This window comes from Acinonyx jubatus, chromosome B2, assembly GCF_027475565.1.
Source record: "Acinonyx jubatus isolate Ajub_Pintada_27869175 chromosome B2, VMU_Ajub_asm_v1.0, whole genome shotgun sequence".
Taxonomy (NCBI): Eukaryota; Metazoa; Chordata; class Mammalia; order Carnivora; family Felidae; genus Acinonyx; species Acinonyx jubatus.
In genome coordinates this window covers 148,066,432-148,089,042 of record NC_069385.1, presented here as the reverse complement: position 1 = coordinate 148,089,042, position 22,611 = coordinate 148,066,432, and the positions used below count along the sequence as shown (strand labels likewise).

General features: G+C 49.9%; 5 non-coding genes across 5 annotated transcripts; 4 read left to right on the top strand and 1 right to left on the bottom strand.

Annotated features, from left to right (window-relative positions):
- Nucleotides 1-2,072: 2,072 nt before the first annotated feature.
- On the top strand, nt 2,073-2,144 carry TRNAA-AGC (transfer RNA alanine (anticodon AGC)). Its single transcript has one exon. It is a non-coding gene; the product is annotated as a tRNA-Ala (tRNA).
- Nucleotides 2,145-7,952: 5,808 nt separating this feature from the next.
- TRNAF-GAA (transfer RNA phenylalanine (anticodon GAA)) lies at nt 7,953-8,025 on the top strand. Its single transcript has one exon. It is a non-coding gene; the product is annotated as a tRNA-Phe (tRNA).
- A 2,220-nt stretch (nt 8,026-10,245) lies between these two features.
- TRNAA-UGC (transfer RNA alanine (anticodon UGC)) lies at nt 10,246-10,317 on the top strand. The gene has a single exon. It is a non-coding gene; the product is annotated as a tRNA-Ala (tRNA).
- An 8,295-nt stretch (nt 10,318-18,612) lies between these two features.
- TRNAK-UUU (transfer RNA lysine (anticodon UUU)) lies at nt 18,613-18,685 on the bottom strand. The gene has a single exon. It is a non-coding gene; the product is annotated as a tRNA-Lys (tRNA).
- Nucleotides 18,686-22,318: 3,633 nt separating this feature from the next.
- On the top strand, nt 22,319-22,391 carry TRNAR-CCG (transfer RNA arginine (anticodon CCG)). Its single transcript has one exon. It is a non-coding gene; the product is annotated as a tRNA-Arg (tRNA).
- The last annotated feature ends 220 nt before the right edge of the window (nt 22,392-22,611 follow it).

The following is a 22,611-nucleotide window of genomic DNA, read 5'->3' as shown; positions in this document are numbered from 1 at the left end:
AAGTTGGCAAATTCACAACTTTGTCTCTGTTTAGCAGTCTTTTCAATACGATGGGGACCACCTGAGAAGCGCGTACTGTCCAAATGTTGGGATCATTTCAGAGCACCGTGTTGCCTCTCCCTCAACAACCAATAAATCCCTATCTATCTATCTATCTATCTATCTATCTATCTATCATCTATCTATCTATCCTATTGAGAGACAAAGGGAGAAAGAGATTATTCTTTTCTAAACTATTTCAAAACCTTTTTGGATACTGTGTCTTTTTATCCACAATCCTTTTATTGTAAACCTCCGTCATAATCTTTTTATTATACACTTCAGCATGTATTTCTTAAGAGCAAGGACATTTCCTTACCACAGCACAAATTTTGAAGTCAGGAAATTTAACACCAGTTAAATAGTATTGTCTAATATGCAGTCTTATTAGCTTTAATTTTGCTAATAAATTCCTTTATAGAAATTTCTGTCCCAAAATTGGGTCCATTACAGCATCATGTATGAATTTACCCTTTAGTCTTTTTAAAATCTGGAATGGTTTCTCACACTTCTTGTTTTTCATGAGATCAACATGTTCCCCAGTTAATGTTGTGATTAGACTAGATTTGGGTTGTGAATATTTGGGGGGAATGTCACATGAATGATGTCTCCCTGCATCACACCAGGCTTATTAGTCATGTTTGCTTTGATCACTTTGTTAAGGTTGTGTTTACCAGGTTTCTTCCCCTTAAAATGATCATTCTCCCCCTTGTAATTAATAAACCTGTAATGAAATACTCTGAGACTATATAAATATTCTGATCATCATCAAAATTTTACCTATGCTTTTAACTGACTTATGAATTTTGCTTGACTCTATTATTGTTCTGATTGTGGCAAAGTGGTGATTTTCTAACCTTATTATTACTTCTATTATTAGGTCACACACCACTATAAGGAAAACTTTCCCTTCTTCCATATTGATTTAAGTATCCAAGAATTATAATCACTTGTCATTATTCATGCTGGAAGTGTCTCTGATTTGACCAGTGAGAGGCCCTTCAAGTTGGCCTCTGGATCCTTTTGAACTGCCCCCTTCATTTTTAAGCACCTACATTATAGCACAGAAAGATATCTCAGGTTCATCTTGTACTTTCCCTGGTCCGGTCCTAGAGTCAGTGATTTCTAAAAGTATCTGGTTCCTTTGAGTGGGGAATGATATTTAAAAAGCAAGATAGTGGGCTAGCATTGCTTTTTGTTACAGAAGTATCATGTCTTCTAGGCCCTGTTAGCAGACAGATCTGGGGGGAAATGACAGATTTATATACAGTTTCATACTGATGGCTCTAATTCCTGTCCAGAGTCAACAGGACTATGCCTTCCTTTCTTCCTTCTCTAACGAGAGAGCCTTGATTTCCAACACCAAATATGTATTCACTTTTCCAATCACTCAAATTCACACACACAAATAAAAATTAATAAAATTCACACAAAATATCACAATTGCTATACTCTTACCCACTACAAAAAATAATCATGATAACCCTGCTACATCAAGGTTAAGATTCGCTTTTTCTGTCTTTACAATTAAAACAAAATACTGTGTAAAACATTTACTTGGATCTGTTCTTCCTCTATGTGGTTATGCTATGTTCAATTTGTTTCTGTTTGTATTCAGCTTTAGAGTCTTTGGACACACACTTGAGGGAGTCATTTTTTTTTTTTTTTTTTTTTTTTTTTTTTTTTTACTATATAAAGCATTGATGTATCCAAGGACACCAAAAGTAATACTGGGAAACCCCGCAAGAGAACGTCGTGTCCCAGGATGCACCCAGGTGGTGGACTGGAAGAGCCTGCGGGCAGTGGGATCCCAGGGGGAGTGGACTCTGGGAAAGGCTGCTCATGAGCTGACCGTGAACAAGGAACTGAAACACCTTTTTTCCGGGGGCAGCCGAGCCTCAGAGGGGATGTAGTGTATGGAGTATAGAAAGGACGGAACTAAACATAAAGGGCTTGGATGATTAACCCTGAGACACAGGCAACTACAGTTACAGTCGGGTCATGAAAGGGCTTCAAGGCCCAAGTAAGAGCGAGGGGGTGTAGCTCAGTGGTAGAGCGCGTGCTTAGCATGCACGAGGTCCTGGGTTCAATCCCCAGCACCTCCAGTTTTGTTCCGCCCGTACTTCTAACCTCCACCACTGCTCCAAGTATCTCCGTGAAACTTGCTGCCGCTGCCGCCACTCATTCTTAACCCCTTTGGGAAGCAGGGAGGTGGCCGACTCATTCACTGAGGTTATTTGTTGTTGATTCTCTTATTACCCAATCTGCAAGCACTCTCAGCGATCACCAGCACCTGGGCCCCATCAATGCCAGAGGGTAGTGTTGTCAGGTGAGCCTGGGAGACCCCAGGCCCTGAGCCCTGACCCAGCCATGGAAAAGATGTCGCATTCAAGGGGAGACACCACAGTAGATGAGGGGTACGAGCAGGAATGTTTATTGAGGTGAGTACAGTCTTGAGATGTGAGAGCGTGTGAGCCCAAGGGGTCGGGGTTTCTGTTACTAACAGTTGTTAACAAGGGGGTGGAGAACCCACTAGTTGGGGCGGGGATTCTTAGAAGTAGGGTTTGGGGGCTCCCTTCCTTATTTGACCAGGGCCTTTCTGTCCTGGCTCTGCCACCTGTGATGGGGCTTCTCTGGAGTGAGGCCGGACAGGCCTCTGACCCTCCCCACGGCTAGCCATGGCCTCCTCCAGGCTGGCCTCCAGGCTTCTTAGGGCCTAAATAACCTCGTCTAACAACAGCAGTCCTTCCAACTGCACGGCGTCTGGTTGTGGGACCTGGAAGCACTCGGCATGGGGTCTGCGAGGCCCAAGGGAAGAGCCATGTGGGTCTGGATCAGAGTTAAGCACTCACGCTGTCCTGTGGGTTTACAGTCCTACCTCCTCCCCAACCCGGATGACTTATACAAGCCAAGTCTACACGGCCTGGAAACTTGCACGCAAACCTTCCTAGGTTCACGACCAGCGGTTGATGGCTGATGTGCAGGTGGCCACCGCTTCTGTCAGAGACTCTCACACTCTGGGGCTTAGTGACAGAATAGCCGTTAAACTGCAAAGGATGATAAGTGTGGACATGACAGTGGTCCCCTGTGCTGAAATCGGGGCGCCCCGGGGCGTTTCCGTCTGAAAAGGCAGACACCGAGGTCCTGGGGCCAGGACCAGTCAGGGGACGCTCAGTTCTTTGTTCCCCCAGAAGTTAGGAGCTCTTCTCCCCACCGCAACACCATACATCTTTTTCGGCCTCAATCTCCTGAGTCTCCAGGGCCACCCTCTGTCTCTGGAACTTTCCAGAGTTCCGGATTCTGATGTCAAGGCGCCTCAACAGAAGCCCACAGGAGGACACGCCATCCCGTCTTAGAAAATCAGTTACCTGGGGCGCCTGGGTGGCTCAGTCGGTTAAGCGTCCAACTTCGGCTCAGGTCATGATCTCGCGGTCCGTGAGTTCGAGCCCCGCGTCGAGCCCCGCGTCGGGCTCTGTGCTGGCAGCTCGGAGCCTGGAGCCTGTTTCAGATTCTGTGTCTCCCTCTCTCTTTGACCCTCCCCCGTTCATGCTCTGTCCCTCCCTCTCTCAAAAATAAAAAAATTTAAAAAAAAGAAAAAGAAAATCAGTCACCGAAGGAAAAAGCAGTCGAGGTTCCAAGCATCCAGAGAGCAGAAAAGCAGCCTCCTTCTCCCTCTAGAGAAGCCAAGAGACCAGGGGTCTTCCAGAAAACTCCCTCACCTTTTCCTACCTGTCTACGCGGGGTGGTCACCCACCTTCAGCTGACTCACCCGCACTGCCCGCGTGCTGGCCCGAGGACGGGGTGGCGGCCGCGAGCATCAGCCCTGTTGGGGCCCCGGGCTCCCCAAGGCCGAGCCCCGCTCTTGGGACGCCTGCTGAGGCAAGGGCCGGGTGTGAGAAGGAAAGGAGCGCGTCGCAAATGCCAGAAGCGTTTCTTCAGGAGAAAGTCGGGTTCCAATACGCTTCTGAGAGTTGGAAATAAGCGGGCCAACAAACGAGAACATTCTTACCTTTTGCATGTCAGGCAAAACCTTACAAAGCACCACGCTTGCAGCGTCTCGGCTGTGCCGATCCCAGGGGCGCGGGCGGGACCTGCCCCCACCGCGTCCACGTACTCCTGGACTCCCCGCAGCTCCCGAACTGCGACCACACGTCAGCCTCGCGCGGCCTCAGAGCGCGCAACCTGTCCGGCCAGAGGCCCAAGGAGAGGTGAGCCTCCGAAGCCACCAAGGTCCGAGGCAAAATGGGCCACATCCCCTCTGGGACAAGCCCGCGTCCCTTGAGAGAGAAGGCGCGCCTCTGCGGCCTCACACCGGCAGGAAGCTGCGGAGAGATGCGGGCGTCCACTAGCCGCTGCACCTGCCCGCAGATGCTGTTCCTCCCCAGGATGCTTTTCCTCGCGCTCCTCCCCTTCGGCCCGGCCCAGCGCCCGGCCCCTCCCTGCCTCAACCCTCCGCCCCCGCGGTGTGCACTCCAAGCCTTGCCTGCAGTCCGGCGCATCCCCGCGTCCCTACCCGCCCGCTGCAGTCCCTGTGCTGACTCCCGTCCACATCACTTTGTACTTTTCTTCCTTCCCTGTGCCCCCAGTTCAGGCCGAGCCTGGGCCTGGTTGGCGCCACGTGCGGGGCTGCGGGTAAACCCTGAGTAGCTAATGTTTTCTGTGCTGGGGAGAAGCAATCGGTAAAAGGACCAAAATAGTTTGGGAGATTATCATCCCAAACCTTACATCCAAATTTTACACTCCTACCAACTCTTGGCTAAAGGCAAAAAAAAAAAAAAAAAAAAAAAAAAAAAAGCCTGGACGTGGAAGACTGGCGTTTGAGGACCCATGCAGACACGTAGGGTTTTACTGAAATTCACTCCTTCACTGTATTTCCTGGTTCCAGAGAAAACTGTTCCCAAAATTCTGAAAACCGTGGAGATTGTTGACAGGCGTGCGGGTCCTGGCTCTGTGTGTGAGTTGTTGCGGGAGCTTCCAGTGCTCACAGAGGGCAGCAGCCCGGAGCCCGCAGGTTGAAAAGCACTGGGGAGACAGGAGGTAATGGAGGCAAGGAGGTTCGCAAGGACATCTTTCCTTCTTTCTTCTTGTTACATAAATCGAGGCTTAATTATAAAGTAAGATGCATGAACCTTAATGAACGAGCTTGACGGGCTGCGACTATGCAGACGTCCAGGTAACCAGCACCCCCGGTAACCAGCACCCCGGCAAAGACCCAAGACTCTTAGGCTCCCGGAGCTTCCCCCTCTTACCACGATCTGCTCTGCTTTCTGACCTCCACCACCAGAGATGTGTTTTTCTCCTGTTCTGAAATAGAAATAGAATCATATGATATGTACTCATTTGACTATTTCGCTCCAGTTTTAAAACAATTAGATTCATCCATGGTGATGGTCGTGGAAGTTTTCGTTGCCCCCTAGGCGTTCCTTCAGATGGAAACTGTACATCACAAGATAACATCACAAGGTATTGATTCTCTTCACTGCTGGAGCACATTTGGAGGGCGCCGGGTGTCGGCTGAACGTCTAACGTGGCCACAAGCACTCCTGTCCATGTTCATGTCGTTCTAGTGTAGGTGAAAAATTGTCCCTTTTCCCCTTCTGGATTCTATGCTGGTCCAGTAATTAACGTAAGACTTCTAAGATAATTAGGAATGCTTCTAAATTCTACATTTGTACTCTTAATTCAAGTTCTTCTCTCAGTTTCTCAAATAACTGGGTTTATGCTAATGTTCTGTGATTTAAAACAGGTGTGGGACATGTGAGTCGTGCACTGACAGAAAATGACAGAAAAATGTAGTTTTAGCGTTCGTGAGCAAACGCAACAGCACTTAACAACATAAATTAATGTAAGACAAATTACAGGGGAAAAACAAATTTAATTCTTTATATATGAGAGCCCCATAGAAACATGAAACTCGAAGGAGTGACAAGACAAAGGGGTTTGGGCTTGGGGTAGTAAACAGTGGACAAGTAACGAGGTTCATTTATCTGACTTTCTCTGCCCTAAATCCCCTGTCTCTGGTGCTGAGATGCTTTGTGCCCTCTTGGTACAGGGGACACTCATCTGCTTTCAGGGACCAAGGAGAATCAGAGTGTCCTCACACCAGCCGTTTCTCAAGTCCCTTTAGTTCAAAGTAATCAAGAGGCCAACGTGACAGATTTCGGGGTGGCAGTTCTGCACCCCTCCACAAGGGAAATACTCATGCATTTCTCTTGGGCACACGCACAGGTGTGGCCTCGGGGTCACAGGTCATATGCATATTTAATTCCAGCCAATATTTCTGGGGGCGCCTGGCTGGCTCAGTTGGTGAAGCACACGACTCTTGATCTCAGGGTTGTGACCTTGGGCCCCACTTTGGGTGTAGAGATTAGAAATAAAATCTTTAAAAAATTTTTTTCAGTTTCCCAGCGCAGGTGTGCGGGTGGCTGGAAAGCCTGGTCAGAGATGCCTGAGACTTGTAGCTGCTTCGCACCCTCAGCAGAACCTGATGCTGGTGAGGAGGAGTATTTCACTGTTTTTAAATTTGAATCTCCCTGCTAGCAAAAGACGTCGAGCACCTTTTAAATCACCTACTGGCTATATGGGGATCCTCTTTGGTGAAGTGCGTCTTAATTTGCTCTTTCTTTTCGAGATTTTAGTCTTTTTCTTAGCGTTTTGTAGAAGTGCTTCACACATGCCAGGTAAGAGTATTTGTAATTTGTAAGTATTGAAATGCCTTCTGAGACTGTGGCTCATCTCTTCCTAACGCGGAGAGGGCTTGACAAACTTTCGAGGAAGGGGAAAGAGGAAACGAAGGGGAGAGAGGTTGAGGACACAGGAGAGAGTTCCATCCGGAGATCTCTGTGGTTTTTCCGTGCAGGAAAAATGCCCTGGGCCTTTGGCGGGGCGGGGGCCTTGGGAGGGACTGATGGGGAGAGTGGTCCTCGAGCAGAAGGGCCGTTATCTGGCCTGCCTTCCTCTTACACTTCTAGCACGGGGTCCCGTCCAGAGGTTTAGGGCACGGCGGCGTGTGACACGGTGGATTTTCTGTCCTTGAAGACGCCTCAGAAATGTGGCTCGTGTTTCCGGAGGGTGAGGGCATTTCTGCGGTGAGAGGTGTGGCTCAGGGGGGCTCCGCCCTTTCCTAGTGAGCGGGTTCGTACCCACGCTCTCGCGTCTACCTGTCTGTCTCCGGCACTCCAGTACTCCTCTCCTTTGAACAACTCGTCTTGCAGGCTGTGGCGCAAGGGAGGGCCTCGTCGGCCTCAACCTGCGCCCTGGGTCCGCGCCCAGGGTCTCTCCCTGGGTCTCTGCCCGGGGTCTCCGCCTGGGGTCTCCGCCCAGGGTCTCTCCCTGGGGTCTTTCCCTGGGTCTCCGCCCAAGGTGTCTGCCCAAGGTCTCTCCCTGGGCCCCCGCCCAACGTCTCTACCTGAGTCCCCGCCTGGGGTCTCCCCTCGGCCGCCCGCAGTGTCCGCTCCGGGAAGCCAGGGAGGAAACACCGGCTCGTCCGGATTTCCTGAACCCCGAGCAAGAAGCCAGTCACCGCCCCCACGTGCCCACTAGCCCTGTTCCTGCTGCTCGGCCCCTGAGGAGCAAGACAGAGAAAGGACCGGAGAAGACTCGGTAATTCCGTGTTGAATTCCCTGCATCCCCGAGCGGCGTTCGCGTCGTGGGGAACCCCAGGCGACCACGCAGGGAGCACCTGCTGACCCGTTTCTACCCGCCCCTCCTCCTCCAGCTCACCCGCTGCCTCCGAAGGCCTTCTCCTCGCGCAGGGTTTCTGGGAGCCCTTCCCCCCCCCAACTCTGGGGGAAGCGGATACCTGCGAGCAAAGTGGGAGCGGACACGTTGGGTATGGGGGGGGGGGGGGTACTCTGGCCCCGCGATGCAGACTTTACCAATTGGAGAATGACTAAAGAAGGAACCTTCCAGCAGCCGAAATAGCTCAGCTGGGAGAGCGTTAGACTGAAGATCTAAAGGTCCCTGGTTCGACCCCGGGTTTCGGCAGTTTGGCTTTTGCCCCGGCACGTGGGGGAGGGCGGGGGCACGTTTTTGTCACACTCTCTTGGTTCCTATTCACTGAGGTCTTGGATGAAACGTTAACCGACATAGCGAATATTTCATTTAAAGTTTTACAACCTAAGAAATTCCAATATGTTACATGCCATTACCCTTACAACTCATTTCTGTCTTGATGGGGGTGTGTGTGATGTTTTTAATCCACACAACAATTGCAGGGGGGAATCTGCAGAGAAAGAACCACTGCAATGTTGTAGTAGAATGTTTGTGGTGTGTGCTCGTGTATGTGCAAGGACAATTCTGCAACCAGAAAACGAGAGTATCCATTATTATGTGGATATATGTGTGCATAAAGAACTTATACAACGCAACACCGAAAAACCAAATAATCCAATTAAAAAATGGGCAGAAGACATGAAGAGACACTTCTCCAAGGAAGACATCCAGATGGCCAACCGACACATGAAAAAATGCTCAACATCACTCATCATCAGGGAAATACAAATCAAAACCACAATGAGATACCCCCTTACCCCTATGAGAATGGCTAACATTAACAACTCAGGCAACAACAGATGCGGCGAGGATGTGGAGAAAGAGGAACCCTCTCGCACTGCTGGTGGGAAAGCAAATTGGTGCAGCCACTCCGGAAAACAGTATGGAGGTTCCTCAAAAAATCAAAAATAAAACTACCCTACGACCCAGGAATTGCACGGCAAAGTCAGTTGGAGGAGACAAATACCATATGATTTCACTCAAGTGTGGAATATAAGAAAACAAAACAAATGAACAAAGTGGGGGGGGGGGAGACAAACCAAGAAACAGACTCTTAACTACAGAGAAGAACTTGATGGTCACCAGAGGGGAGGTGGGTGGGGGGCCGGGTAGAATAGGTGAAGGGGATTAAGAGCACAGTTGTCCTGATGAGCAGTGAGTAATGCATAGAATTGCCATATCCCTATATTGTACCCCTGAAACTGATTCAGCACTGCATTATCAACCACACTGGAAATAAAAGAAAATAAAGGAAATAAAAGTTCCATGAGCCAAGTGAGAGAAATCTTATTCCTCCAATTTCAGAAAGGACTCAGTCATTTTAGGAATATTGGCAAAAGCTCACATATGGGGAAACCAGAATGCGAAACACTTAACCACTAGAAATCCGGTACCAGGAAATTGGTTTTCTCAGCATCTTCTCATGTAGTTCAAAGAACACAATCTTAACCAGGATAAGTCCCAGGGTTCAAGAAATGTCCAGGAGTGAACGCTAATGAGCACACTCTTTGGTCTTTATTTGGCTTCTCATTCTTGGGTCTCCCAGTGACTCACAAACCCAAGGCTTGAAGCCCAGGTGATCCTGAGTTGGCCGTGTAGCATCCTCACAAGTGCGCTGCATGTATCTCGAATTTAATGTGAGCAAAGCTAGCTCATGTTCCTCATGTTCCCATCCTCCCCCCTCCCTCCATCTCCAAAAGAATTTTTATAACCTGTTTTCTGCACTTCTTCTGTTTGATAATGGCATGATGTTTCCTATAAATAAATAGATGATTTTTCCCTTGACCCTTAAATCTTGTGTCTCTTTACCTTTGGTCTCATTCTCACAATCCAACATTTCTCTCCATCCCCAAGGCTGTTTCCTTCATGCCTAATGAATGCCTTTTGAAAAAGAGATTTTGGACAATTGGCAGGGCCTCCTAAGTTTGAAGAGAAACGACCCTTTAAGTGAAATGCTGAATGCATCACTCTAGGGTTTCCTTTTAGGGTCGTGATGCCTTTTCCCTATTAAATCTGATACTTAATATTCCAATGGAGCAAACAAGAAATATTATGAACCATTTTAGGCCGGAAAATGCTGACTTTCCAAAGCCTTGTGTCTCAGGGTAAGACATATCTGAAGGAAAGCGAAAGAGCTGAAAACTGGGGCTTGATTACTTCCTTGGCAGGAATGGGAGAAGGAAACTGTAAACACGTGTTGAAGCCACAGGAGACACTTCTTGGCTATCACCGGACACGTTTCCAGTGTCTTCCTTTCCATCTCAAGTTCTACACTCTGAAGAATCAGTGCCCCTCTTTGGTTCCTGAAGGTCTCCTGCTCAAAGCAGCCGCGGGAGCCCCGTTAACACTGAACCACCACAACAGGCAGGAATCAAGGGCCTCGGAAAACAAAACTTATTTCCAGATAACCGTTAGCAACGAGCCCTCGCGGAGGGGGGTGTAGCTCAGTGGTAGAGCGCATGCTTTGCATGTATGAGGCCCCGGGTTCGATCCCCGGCACCTCCAAGCTATAGCTTTTTTTTTTTTTTTTTTTTTTTTTTTTTTTTTTTTTAATTCTTCAAGAAATACTGATCTAGCACTCCTAACTTTTTGTTCCATTCCTGCACATATGGAGGGAAAAACCTAATGGGTTGTCTTGAATTCTCCCTCATCTCTTGCTGTGAGCCCCCACACCACCCAGGGGGACGGGACCCTAACAACATCCCTTGAACCCGAACAAAAGCTAGCGGTTCACCGTGGTTCCCACTGTGTACTATTATTAAAGAGAGGGAAATACAACAACGGAGAAGAAACAGCATCGCCCTACCCACATTTTCTTTGGTTCTTTCTGTTTTCTGGGCCAAACGCAGAATGAGAGCAGCATTACTCCTCTGGCTGCTCTACAGACCCCCAGCACTTGCGGACCCCAAGCCCTCCGGGGTGAGCAAGCCGAAGGATGCTGGACGACTGGGGGTGGGGGGTGGAGATGGCCAGGGACCTCAGTAGGGGCCTTCCAAACATGAAAGAAATAAACGTGGATCAACGCATTCTCAATCGATATTCCATAATATCTGCTTCCCTACATTTCTTCACTCACCCCGTTTTCACCGTTGTTTTCAATCTCGAAACAAAACATTGCCTGGAGACCTCCGTTAACATCAAATGAAGGCCCTCACATGAGGAAGTAGGAAAGGCTTTTCCGTCACAATGGGAAAGAGATGCAAAGGTGACAAGAACACAGGTGTGTGGGCCGCTTCTGCGGGTGAAGGGCAGCCACTTCCTCTGAACTTTCGCCTCTGCTCTGTGTGGCCAGGGAACACCTAGGAGTTCCTGACCCACTGGTGGCACCTGCATTAGTCGCTAGGGTCACCATAACAGAATACCACAGACTCGAGCAACAGAAATTTCTTTTCTCACAGTTCTGGGGGCCAAGATCAAGGTGCCGCAGGGCTGGTTTCTGGTGAGCCCTTTTCAGGAAGCAGCAGACAGCGGCCTTCTCCGTTTGCTGTCCCATCGCGTGGCTTTTCCTTCGTGTGCACACGCCTTGTGTCTCTTCCTCTTCCTATGACAGGCACCCTTATCTCACTGAACCTTTATTACCTCCCTAAAGACTCATCTTCAGATACAGTTGCACTGTGCGGTTAGGACATCATATGGATTTGGAGATGGGAGGGGGGACACACAATTCAGTCCCTAACGGCACCTTTTCAAGAATTCCGATGCAGGATGGTTTCAACACTGCTGCTCTCTGTGGATTTATTTCCTGCTGGATCATTTGTCTTTGGGAGGGAATTAAATTTGTTTCCAGTCTGTAAGTCTAACTTTCCGCCAGGCTGGGATGTCCTTATTTCCAGATTCCCTTCTCCAGTGACAAAATCTACAGCGGGCTCTCCCGAGGGAGACTGCCTGGAGTCTGCCTGGCTGCTGATTGGTGGTGCTCCCTGGGGCCAATTACTTGTTCCAGGATGCTGTTTTCGAGGGGGGTAATGTGGTCATTCCATGCATTCTCTTTACTCTGAGTGCTTTCTCTAGCATTTAAGCACATGGAGTGTGGGTGTTAGTGAGAAAGGACCTGGAAAGGGCATGTGGAATTAGGGTGCTGTTGAGCAGACTTCCAGATTCCAGGTCCAGTCCCCCGGACAATAATTTAGGTGACTTTGTGGGTCCCATCACACAGCCCCTGAGTTTTCTGTGGATGAGCTCCAATGGGTGCGGGGAGACCTGATCTACCAAAATGCCAGGGGTTCTATCAAACTATTTGGGGGTCTCAGAAAGCCAAACTTGGAGGACTTCTAGCCCTATGGCAAACACCGAAATGTCCTCTCCGTCCCAACTAATTTGGCCAGTTCTCTCGTCTGGGATCAAATTGCTAAAAACTATACTATGAGTGAATTGTGATTAAAATATCTCCTTCCGGTATGGCTGCCTGTGCAGCGGGCAGGCCGAGACTTGTTGGCTCGGAGGCCACTCCTCCCTCCATGGAAGAAATCCTGCGCCTCCCCCTCCCCCTGCTGCCCTCACGTCTGTACCTTGTCCACTAAGCCTAAGTCTCTGCTTGTCCCCCTTAACTCTTACAAGGGCTTCTATTACGAGGGGGCCGTGACAGGTCCCTCTCCCTGTGCCCCCAAGAATCGGACACGGGCAACGCCGGGGCCCCTGCAGGAGCGGGGGTGAGATTCTGAGACAGACACCTGGATTCCGGAGGCTTGCTTACATGGCAGATGTCACCGCTCACGTACAGTCCCGAGCCGTCGGCCCTTGGACCCAGCCGACACCCTGCACCTGTTCACACAAGGTGCCCGCCGTCCTGGCACCAGTTACTGCCTTAGGGTCCGTGCCACGGCTTCTACCTCAACACTCAACGTCCAGGAAACACTCGTTCCTCCCGCTGCCCGACGTGCGGACGCCGGCAGACCCCGCTCCCACCTGCAGCTCCTCTCGGGCCGTCACCGCGCAGGGATCAGACCCGGCCGACCCGCCGGCCCGGCCGGGCGCACCGACCCCACCGACTCCGCTGACCCCGCCGAGCGCACCGACCGCGCCGACCCCACCGACTCCGCTGACCCCGCCGACCTCACCGACACCGCGGACCCCGCTGGGCGCACCCACCGCACCGACTGCGCGGACCCGCCGACGCCACCGACCCCGCCGACTCCGCCGCGCGCCTCCTCTCCGGTGCGACGCCGCGACCGTCCGGGGAAAACGCGCGCTCAGCTCCCTTCGGGACCGGGAACCGATCTTCTCCCCCCGCACCCCCACCCCGGCCTCTCGCGCCCACTCACGCGACCCTCCGCTCGCCTTTGTCACCCCCGCCCCGCCCGCTCCCGGTGCCCCCGGGGCCCCCTCGCCTACTTCCCGCGCCCCCCTCGCCTACTTCCCGCGCCGAGCTCCCATTCCCCGCCCCCCCAGCCCGGCCTCAGTCCGCGGCGACGTCTCCAGGCCTCGGCCTGGCCTGACAAACCCTCTGGTTTTCAGAATCAGCTGCGGCTTTTAAACAGTGTGGGTCCCCGACCCCCCGACCCCACAGGACCCGGGGTCCCCACAAACCCAGTGACTGTCGCACCGCATTCTGGGCGAGGCGGGAAGGGCGCGCGCCCTTGGCTCGGGTTCCCGAAGCAGGTGCGGCCGCCCGGGACGCCCCCCGCCCCCCTCCGGCGCCCTCCCTCCGTCTCGCCCTCCGCGCGTCTCGGAGTCGCGCCCCCTACACGAACCCGAACCCGGGCGGGACCCGCGACGGCGCGAACCCGGCACCCGACCCGCGACGGCGGCCGGACGGCCGGTGACCCCCCCTGCGGTCCGCGGGCAGCGCCGGGAGCGGTGACTCCCTTCTTCCCACTTCCCGCGGGGCCCCTCGTGCGGAGCGCTCCCGCGGTCGCGACCTCCGTGGTCGGTGGGTCGGTGCTTTGCAGACACAGACACGGCTTCCTGTGCCAGGAGCGACCGCCACTGAACCCGGATTTGTCCACTTCAATCGTTTTGCCACACTTGTTTTTTCTCTTCCCCCCAAATGGAAACACACAAATTACTATTTTTTCTGATTTCAGAATAACTTGCATATTGTCAGGTCTTATTTCTAATAGTTAAAATTCTGAAATGTTAGCATTAATAGCGTACTACGACGTAACGCCCAGCTGTACTTGAATTCCACCAATCATTAAAAAAAGGTCCTTCTGAGCGACTTTCCCCGCCCAGTTCAGGGTCATGCGCGGCAGGTGGCTTTCTTGTTCTCAGTGTCCTTCAATCTGGGATGGCTCCCCAACCCTTCCTTCCTTTCCTGACGCTGGCGGTTGTGAGGAACTCAAGCCAGTCGTCGAGTAGACCCTTCAGTTGGGGCTTATCTGGTGTTCATGATTGGGTTCGGGTTACACAGTTTGGCAAAAATACAAACGATGTTCGTTCTCAGTGTATCACATAAGGGTTTTTCATTTATTAGTGGGGTTAACTAAATGTAATGTTTCCCTTTATTCAGTTAGTTTGTAAAATGGGCAGAAATATTTGAGGTCAAACAAGTACTTCATTCCTCACCAAAATTTTATCCATCACTTTAAAAAAATATTTACTTATTTTTGAGAGAGAGAGAAAGAAAGAGACAGAGTATGAGCGGGAGAGAGGCAGAGAGAGAGGGAGACACAGAATCCGAAACAGGCTCCAGGCCCTGAGCTGTCAGCACAGAGCCCGACGCGGGGCTCGAACCCACGAGCTGTGAGATCATGACCGGAGCTGAAGTCAGACACTGAACCCACTGAGCCACCCAGGTGCCCCCTTTTACCCACAGTTTCAAAATAGATGGATACATTTTCCGTGGTAATCAATCATTACCATGATGGTGGCACAATGGTGATACGTTAGATCTATTCTTTAAATCTATTCTTTCACATTTATTTCTTTTTAAATTGATATATAATTGACCTATAAAACTATATTAGTTTCAGGTGCACAACATAATGATCTGATATTGGTATGCACTGCAAAATGATCATCGCAGGAAGTCTAGTTATTATATCCATCGCCGCACATAGTTACAGTTTTTTTCTTGTGATGAGGATTTTTGGGATCTACTGTTAGTAAGTTTCATATGTGCAATACAGTCTTGTTACCTGTAGGCTTCCTGAATTACATATAACAGGGCATGAGTGTGCTCTTTGCCTTGAACACAATGTTTAGATCTTTAAAAGATTCTCCATTGAGAAACTGTCCAATACCTCTACAAACACAGGCATTCCAATAGCTCTGTGCGTACACAGTCCAGCTACTGTAATAGATATTCAATAAACAGTTCCTATGGTGTTCATGGGGCAAACAGGAAAAACAAAGCCCACGTCCTTAATATAAATATCGTGAATCCAACCAATATCCAGCTTCTTCCTGGTGTAATGCAAAGAAACATCACTCAGTCATGCTGGAGACTTTCCTAACTGTGCTTTTATGTGACCAGAGAGCTCAGTACATTTCTTGTCCTGCCACCACCAGCATTTTACACACATGCACACACACTCACACGTCAGAACTCGAAGATCTTTGTGTTTGATACCTTTCTAGATTCTTCCTCAGTGAAGTCCATCCCTTCTTTCTTATCATCCTGTTCTACCAGCTCTGTAAGTCGGATAAGGGAATTTCTGCCAGACGAATCAGTTTCTGTCATTTTCAAAATAGACTCAATAGTATTTTTACAAATATGCTCAGTAAGCTGAGCCTCCAACTCTTGATTTCAGCTCAGGTCATGATCCCGGGGTCGTGGGGCGGAGCCCGGTGTCAGGCTCTGCACTGAGCGTGGAGCCTGCTTAACATTCTCTCTCTCTCTCCTGCCCCCCCCCCTCAAATTATATATATAAAGCTGTGGTACACACACAGGAATATTATTCAGCCACAAAAAAGGAAATGCTGCCATTTGTGATAACATGGATGGACCTTGCAGGCATTGTGTTAAGTGAAATAAGTCAGAGAAAGACAAATACTGTATGGTGTTACTTATATGTGGAATAAAAAGTAAAGCACCCAAGACACTAACAGAAAGAGATCAGACTTAGGGCACCAGAGGCAGGGAGTGGCGGGTGGAGAATGGGGGAATTTGATGAATGTGGTCAAGAGGTAAAACCTTCTTCGGTGCCTGGGTGGCTCAGTCAGTTGAGCAGCCAACTTAGGCTCAGGACATGATCTCACAGTTCCTGGGCCTGAGCCCCACGTTGGGCTCTGTGCTGACAGCTCTGAGCCTGGAGCCTGCTCTAGATTCTGTCTCGCTGCCTCTTTACTCCTCCACCTCACAGGCTCTCTATCTCTCTCAAAAACCAATAAATATTTAAAAAAACCTTTTTTTTAAAAAAAGGTAAAAACTTCCAGTTACTAATAAATAAGTACTGGGATATAATAAGTCATTTATAGTCAACTCTGCTGTATGGTATTTTCGAAAGTCATTAAGAGGTGATGGGTATTGAGGAGGGCACCTGTTGGGATGAGCACTGGGTGTTGTTTGGAAATCAATTTGACAATAAATTTCATATTTAAAAAAGTCATTAAGAGTGTAAATCCTAAGAGTTCTTATCACAAAGAGAAACACATATTTTCTTTTTTTTTTTGTATCTATGACATGATGAATGTTAACTAAAGTCATTGCGATAATCATTTCACAATACATGTAACTCAAGTTGTTACGCTGTATGTGTTAAACGTATACAGTGCTCTATGTCACGTACATCTCAATAAAACTGGATAAGAAAACTGGGTTTTGGGAGTGCCTGGGTGGCTCAGTTCGTTGTGTGTCTGACTTCGGCTCAGGTCCTGATCTCACAGTTCCTGGGTTCAGGCCCTGCATTGGTCTCTGTGCTGACAACTCGGAACCGGAGCCTGCTTTGGATTCTGTATCTCCCTCTCTCTCTGCTCCTCCCCCACTCACGCTCTGTCTCTTAAAAATAAATAAACATTTAAAAAAATGAGAAAAAAAAACTGGATGCTGATGGCCAATAGTATTTTTGCGTTCTTCTTTATGCTTGATCATTTCCTGTTCAGTTGTATCAATTATTCTGAGAGAGGTTTTGAAGTTTTCAACTATAATTGTGGATTTGTCTATTTTTCTTTTCTTTAAAAAATTTTTTCTTAATGTTTATTTATTTTTGATACAGAGAGAGACAGGGCATGAACAGGGGAGGGTCAGAGAGAGAGGGAGACACAGAATCTGAAGCAGGCTCCAGCCTCTGAGCTGTCAGCACAGATCCCGATGCGGGGCTCGAACCCACAGTCCATTAGATCATGACCTGAGCAGAAGTCGGAAGCTCAACAGACTGAGCCACGCAGCCGCCCCTCTATTTTTCTTTTCAATTCTAGCAGTTCTTAGTTTTTTCTTCGCATATTTCACAGCTCTGTGGTTTGGTGCGTGGTATCAGGGATGACTCTGCCATCTTGGTAAATGTACAATTTTTACCGTTATATCATGTCCTTTTTTGTCTCTGTTAATGATCTTTGTCCTGAGGCTTACTTTACTGATGACATAGTTACTCCGGCTGTCCCTCGTGACATATCTGTTTTCCCCTCGTAATTTCAGCCTGCCTCTGTATTTATATTTGTCGTGAGCTTCCTGCAGACAGCAGGGTCATGTTTTCTAATCCACCCTCTTAATATCTGTATTTTGATTGGTGTACCTAGACTATTTATATCTAATGCAATTATTGATACATTAGGGCTTAAGTCTGGCATTTTATTTTTTTGCTTCTGCTTGGTTCTGTGATTTTCGCTTTTTGTTCCTTTGTTTGTTTGTTTTATGGACTACTTGTACATCTTTCGGATTCCATATTCCTTTATGTGTAGCTTTTGGACTGTCTCCCTTCGCATAGATTCTCAGCAGCTGCTCCAGGACGTACATCATGTGGATTTGCCTTCCCACAGACACCTCGTGTCACCATTTTGCCTGAACTGTAGTAACCTTACCTCCCTTCTTGTCACTCTACCCTTCCTCATTTGTAATGTACTTGTCTTAGCAATTTCTTTTACATACATTAGAACCATGTCAGACAATGTTATACCTTTTCCTTCAAACTGTCAAACACTAACTTAGAAAGCTCCAGATGATGAAAATTTATTATATTTGCCATGTCTCTTGCTTACAATGTATTTTCTTCCTTCCTGATGCCCAACATTGCTTTCTTTATCATTTTCTGTCTGTTTGGAGAACTTACTGGAGCCACTGTTTTAGGGTAGTTCTGCTGCGAGCAATTATTTTAGTTTTCCTTGATCTGGAGTATCTTGTTTCCCCTTCATTCCTGAAGGATATTTTCTCTCGATATAGTATTTTGGTTTGACAGTCCTTTTCTTTCAGCGCTTGAAAAAGTGCCATCTTGGGATGCCTGTGGCTTGTCGGTTGAGTGTGTCCTACTCTTTTTCAGCTCAGGTCATGATCCCAGGGTTGTGGGATCAAGCCCCACATCAAGATCTGAACTGAGCGGGGAGCCTGCTGGAGATTCTCTCTCTCCTCTCTCTCTGACCCTCCCCTGCTTGCACACTTTGTTGCATACTCTGTCTCTAAAATTAAAAAAAATATATGCCACTCTTTCTGGCCTCTATGGTTTCTGGTTAAATTGCCACTGTCATTCAAATTATTTTTGTTTCAATTTTTTTTCTTGTTTTTAGAGTTCAGAAGGGTTGGTTGCTCTTCTTTCCAGTCACCTGATGACTCTTCCCTAAAAACCCCATAAAAGTGTGAGTCTCGAGGCCAGCAATCTCCATAGAGGTGGCGCCTACAAATCAAAGAGTAGACAAAGTTCCAGTCAATGTGCAAGCGGAACCCTTCTCTCCTACACCCTTTGGGTGCTCAGGACAAAACAAGAGTGATTACGCCTGAACAGGGACTTGAACCCTGGACCCTCAGATTAAAAGTCTGATGCTCTGCCAGCTGAGCTATCCAGGCTCACGCGCTGCTTCCTCTCCGTGCGTATCTAATATTGGTTTGCACGTTGGGGTACTTCCTATCGTTTCGTGTCCTGGTTCTCAAATAACATCCTTTGAATTCTCCTCACTGGGAAAAAGTGCCCTTAGAGACACGTTACAATCTCCGGGACCTTTTCCTCTTTTTCTCTCCTCTCTGTCCCCCACCCCCCAGTTGTTCAGAACCAAAGATGCACCGTCTCCTACAGGAAGCCGGCAGGTTTCAGAGCGGAGGCTCTGGGTTCTAGCCAAGCACCGGCACCTGAATGTTTCCCATTTGCACACACGCTGCTCACACGGCCCCTGTTTGCACCCTTACACGTCGGAGGGGCCGACAGTGAAGGAGGAATAGCTTGAAGGCGCACGACAATGTTCCACAAGGGACCCCTCCCTCTGCTGTTGGGTGGGACCGCCGCCCCCGCGCAGGGCGAGCAGTCCCAGGGCTGAGAGACCGGGGACAGCCGCGGAGCGCTGTCGGGGGTCGGCCTGAAGGCAGCGCCTCCTCCCTGGGGTGGTCGCGGCCCAAAGATTTCAGAAATAGTAGTGCTGACAGAGCGACCTCGTCCTGCCTCGTTCCTCCCCCAAACACCCACAGACAAGGGCGGTAATCAGTCCTGACACGCGCTCAACCGCCGGGTGTCTGCGACGGTGCACCTCAGTGGGGGCGGGGAGGGGGGGTGTCTCAGCAAGCAGGGGGCCTGGGCTTCATCCTCCGCACCTGGGGCCTTCCTTCAGGACCAAAGTCCTCCTTCCTGTCGTTCCTGTGATTTTCCCCTTCCTCCTCCTCCCCCCTTCCCTCCCCCTCTTCCTCCTCCACTTTTCCCTGTCTCCTCCTCCCTCCTGTCCTCCCCCTCCTCTCTCCTCCCCCTCCTCTTCCCCCTCCCTCCCCTCCTCCCTCCGCCTCCTCCTCCCTCCCTCCCTCCCCCTCCTCTTCCTACCCTTTTCCTCCTCTCCTCCTCCCTCCTGTCCTCCCCCTCCTCTCCTTCCTCTTTCCTCCCCTCCTCCCTCTCCTCCTCCTACCCCTCTGTCCTCCTCCCTCCTCTCCTTCTCCCCCTCCCTCCTCCTCACTCCTCCCCCTCTTCCTCCTCCTCCTCCTCCTCTCCTCCCTCCAAATTCACCATCTCTTCCTGCTTCAGTCTTCTCTCACTGTCTGCTGCTCCTACTGAAAGTAAAGGTGTATCTAAGGGCCTTGGGACCCCTGAACTGTGGTGAAGCCAGCACAGGGAGTATTGGATTGAGGAGAGGACAGAGATACAGCTTACTCAGGATCCCTCCAGCAGGAGGCAATAACAAGCCAGCTCCACGTAAACCAGCACTTGTACCTTTGGTTCCAGTCTCAGCTTTATTAAAGAGCAAGGCGGAAAGAGAAAAGGCATCAGAAAAAGAGAAAGAGAAAAGAGACAGGTTCAGAAAAGGTAGCCACAGGCGACTTCCTCTCCCTGTTTCCCCAGCTGTGTCTGCACCAGCGAGCAAGCAGGTGGCAGGTAGCATAGAAAACCTGACATTTCTTTACCTTTTCCTTCATTGTCGGCCGCTGCGCACACAGCACGTGGGGTCAGTGCCCAGATCTCCAGGGCTACAGACGTTCTTCCTGCGGGAGTGAGCAAACGTATGGTTCAAATCACAACTCACAGGACATGCTGCGCTTTCTGAATTCAGAACTTAAGAATAGGCCCTAAATTAAGTGGCTGACATGACCAAGTTGGGAGACTCTTGCTCTAAAGGTGTGAATTCATATTTGATCCAGGGTTTGGCAGGCCCTCTGATTTAGTAAAAATAAAAATAAAGAGGAAGGAAGAACCCTTTTCCAAAACTACAGAAGCCTCTTCTGACTAGGGACACCCTCTGCCACCCACGTCCTCGAGCAAAATATCCAGACAGATGCAGCAAGAATAGGACTTCCACACTCTCCAGTCCTCCTTGGATTCCTCACAAAATGGTTCATGGAAAATATTTCAGATTTTTAGAGAAATGCTGCCTGGAGCACATCGGATAAAACTCTCAGAGAAAGAAGCACTGAATGGCTTTGGGGGGAAATTGTATCATCCCTAGAAAGAAAAGTTTATGTTTTTCAAAAGCTACCTACGGGCTGTTTAGTGTCATTTTTAAAACATCTGTGCCAGTCTTCGTGTCCTGACGTCGCCGCCTTCTCCACAAAAAAGAAATGTGGACGGTTTTGCCCAGTCCACCAGCCCTACTCTGCTGCTTATGCGGATCGTGAATTTGTTCCTCCCCCAAACTGAACAACAACAAAAAATTCCAGTTTTTAAAAATTTGGTGGCGTTTTGAGGTCTCTGTCTGCTATTCCTTGAGCACAAAATCCACAAGGGAGAATTGGAGGAACAGCCGAGACCCTTCCCAGCCTGTGAAGGAGCTTGAGTTCAGGAACTTTGGTGCCGGGCCTCCTTCTGACAGGTGCGTGGTTCCGTTCCTTCTGCCGGTGCCCTGAGCCTCCCCAAAAGGGGATCCAAGGGACCGTCATGCAGTCTTCTCACTGAACCCATCTCCAGGAAGAAAGGAGTTCAACTGAGTCAGATGCATAGGAAACATCTGGAAGCATCTCCTTGGTCCAACCAGACCCACTGGGGCCAGGCCTTAACGCTTAGCCTCCTCTGGTCTCAGAAATGGCGACTCATCCTGGCAAGTTCGGTAAGACAGAACATCCCATCCCGAGCATGGCCTAAAGTGGTTCTTGAGCGTGACCTAACCCTGCCTGCCCAGGGGATCCAGCAACTGACCGGCAGGTGCAGAGGCGAGAGGACTAGTGGAGGAAAGACGGTGCTGGGCACAGGAAAAGAAAGATCAGTGTGGTCTGTCTGGACTCTTCCAGAAACCCAGAGGATAAGGGATGGGGAGGATCTGTCATTGCTTTACTTTGGGGGGGGGGTGGCTGTGGGGGGTTCTTACCCGTCCTACCCCGACAACTGGGCCGCGCACATTTCACACGAGGTGGCCCCCGGTGGTTCCGGGGGGTCGATGCGCGGGGGTGCCGGGAATGGGGCAGCCCTTGGGCTGTTAGGGTCCAGGAGGCCGACGCCCGTGCACGCGGTTTGCGCCCTACCCCCTCCCCACCTTGGAGCACTTCGGGAGTCAGCACAAGGCACCTGAGCCAGCCTCCGACGGAGATCGGGGACCAACACCCCGCCCCACTGGGGGTGACCCCTGCCCTTGCGGGTGCAGGGTCAGGTTGTTAATGCCGCCGGCACGAATGAGTTGTGGTAAAGTGTCTCCAGCGCGCGAAAGCAGGACGCGGCGGCCGCCTTTCCCCGGAGGAAGCCCGAAGGGCAGGGCCGACCAAACACCGGCGCTCCCCCACCCTGGGGTCAGCGACCCTGGAGCTCTTATTTCTCCCCCCGCAAATCCCCCCCCCCCCACGCGTGGTCTTTGCCAGCGACTGAGACCGAGACCTTGGAAGAATCACGTCACTCTGTCCCCCTCCGTGCACCTGTTCTAAGTAATGGTTGTTAGGGATCCTGGATGGGGTTTTGTTCCTTTTTTTTGGGGGGGGGGAGGGGGGGTTGAAGGCTGATAATTAAATCCTCCTCCAGCTACAAAATTAAATCTTACAAGGGAGACATCTCAGCTTGTGGGTTTGGAAACCCTCCCCCCACGGGCTGGCCGCGTGGCCTAATGGATAAGGCGTCTGATTCCGGATCAGAAGATTGAGGGTTCGAGTCCCTTCGTGGTCGCTGCTTTCTTGCTGGACAAGAAACTGTAACTCTTTCCTTTGACTCGCAATGGGACGGACCCCTGAGAAGTTAAAGTTAGTCTTTATAAGCTTTTTGTAAAGTCTTCGGAAACCTAAAGTTTCTTCAGAAACCTAAAGTTAGTCTTTATAAGCTTTTTGTAAAGTCTTCAGAAACATAAAGAAGTCTTTTGGAAACTGGCAAGCCTGTGTGGCAGTGAGTC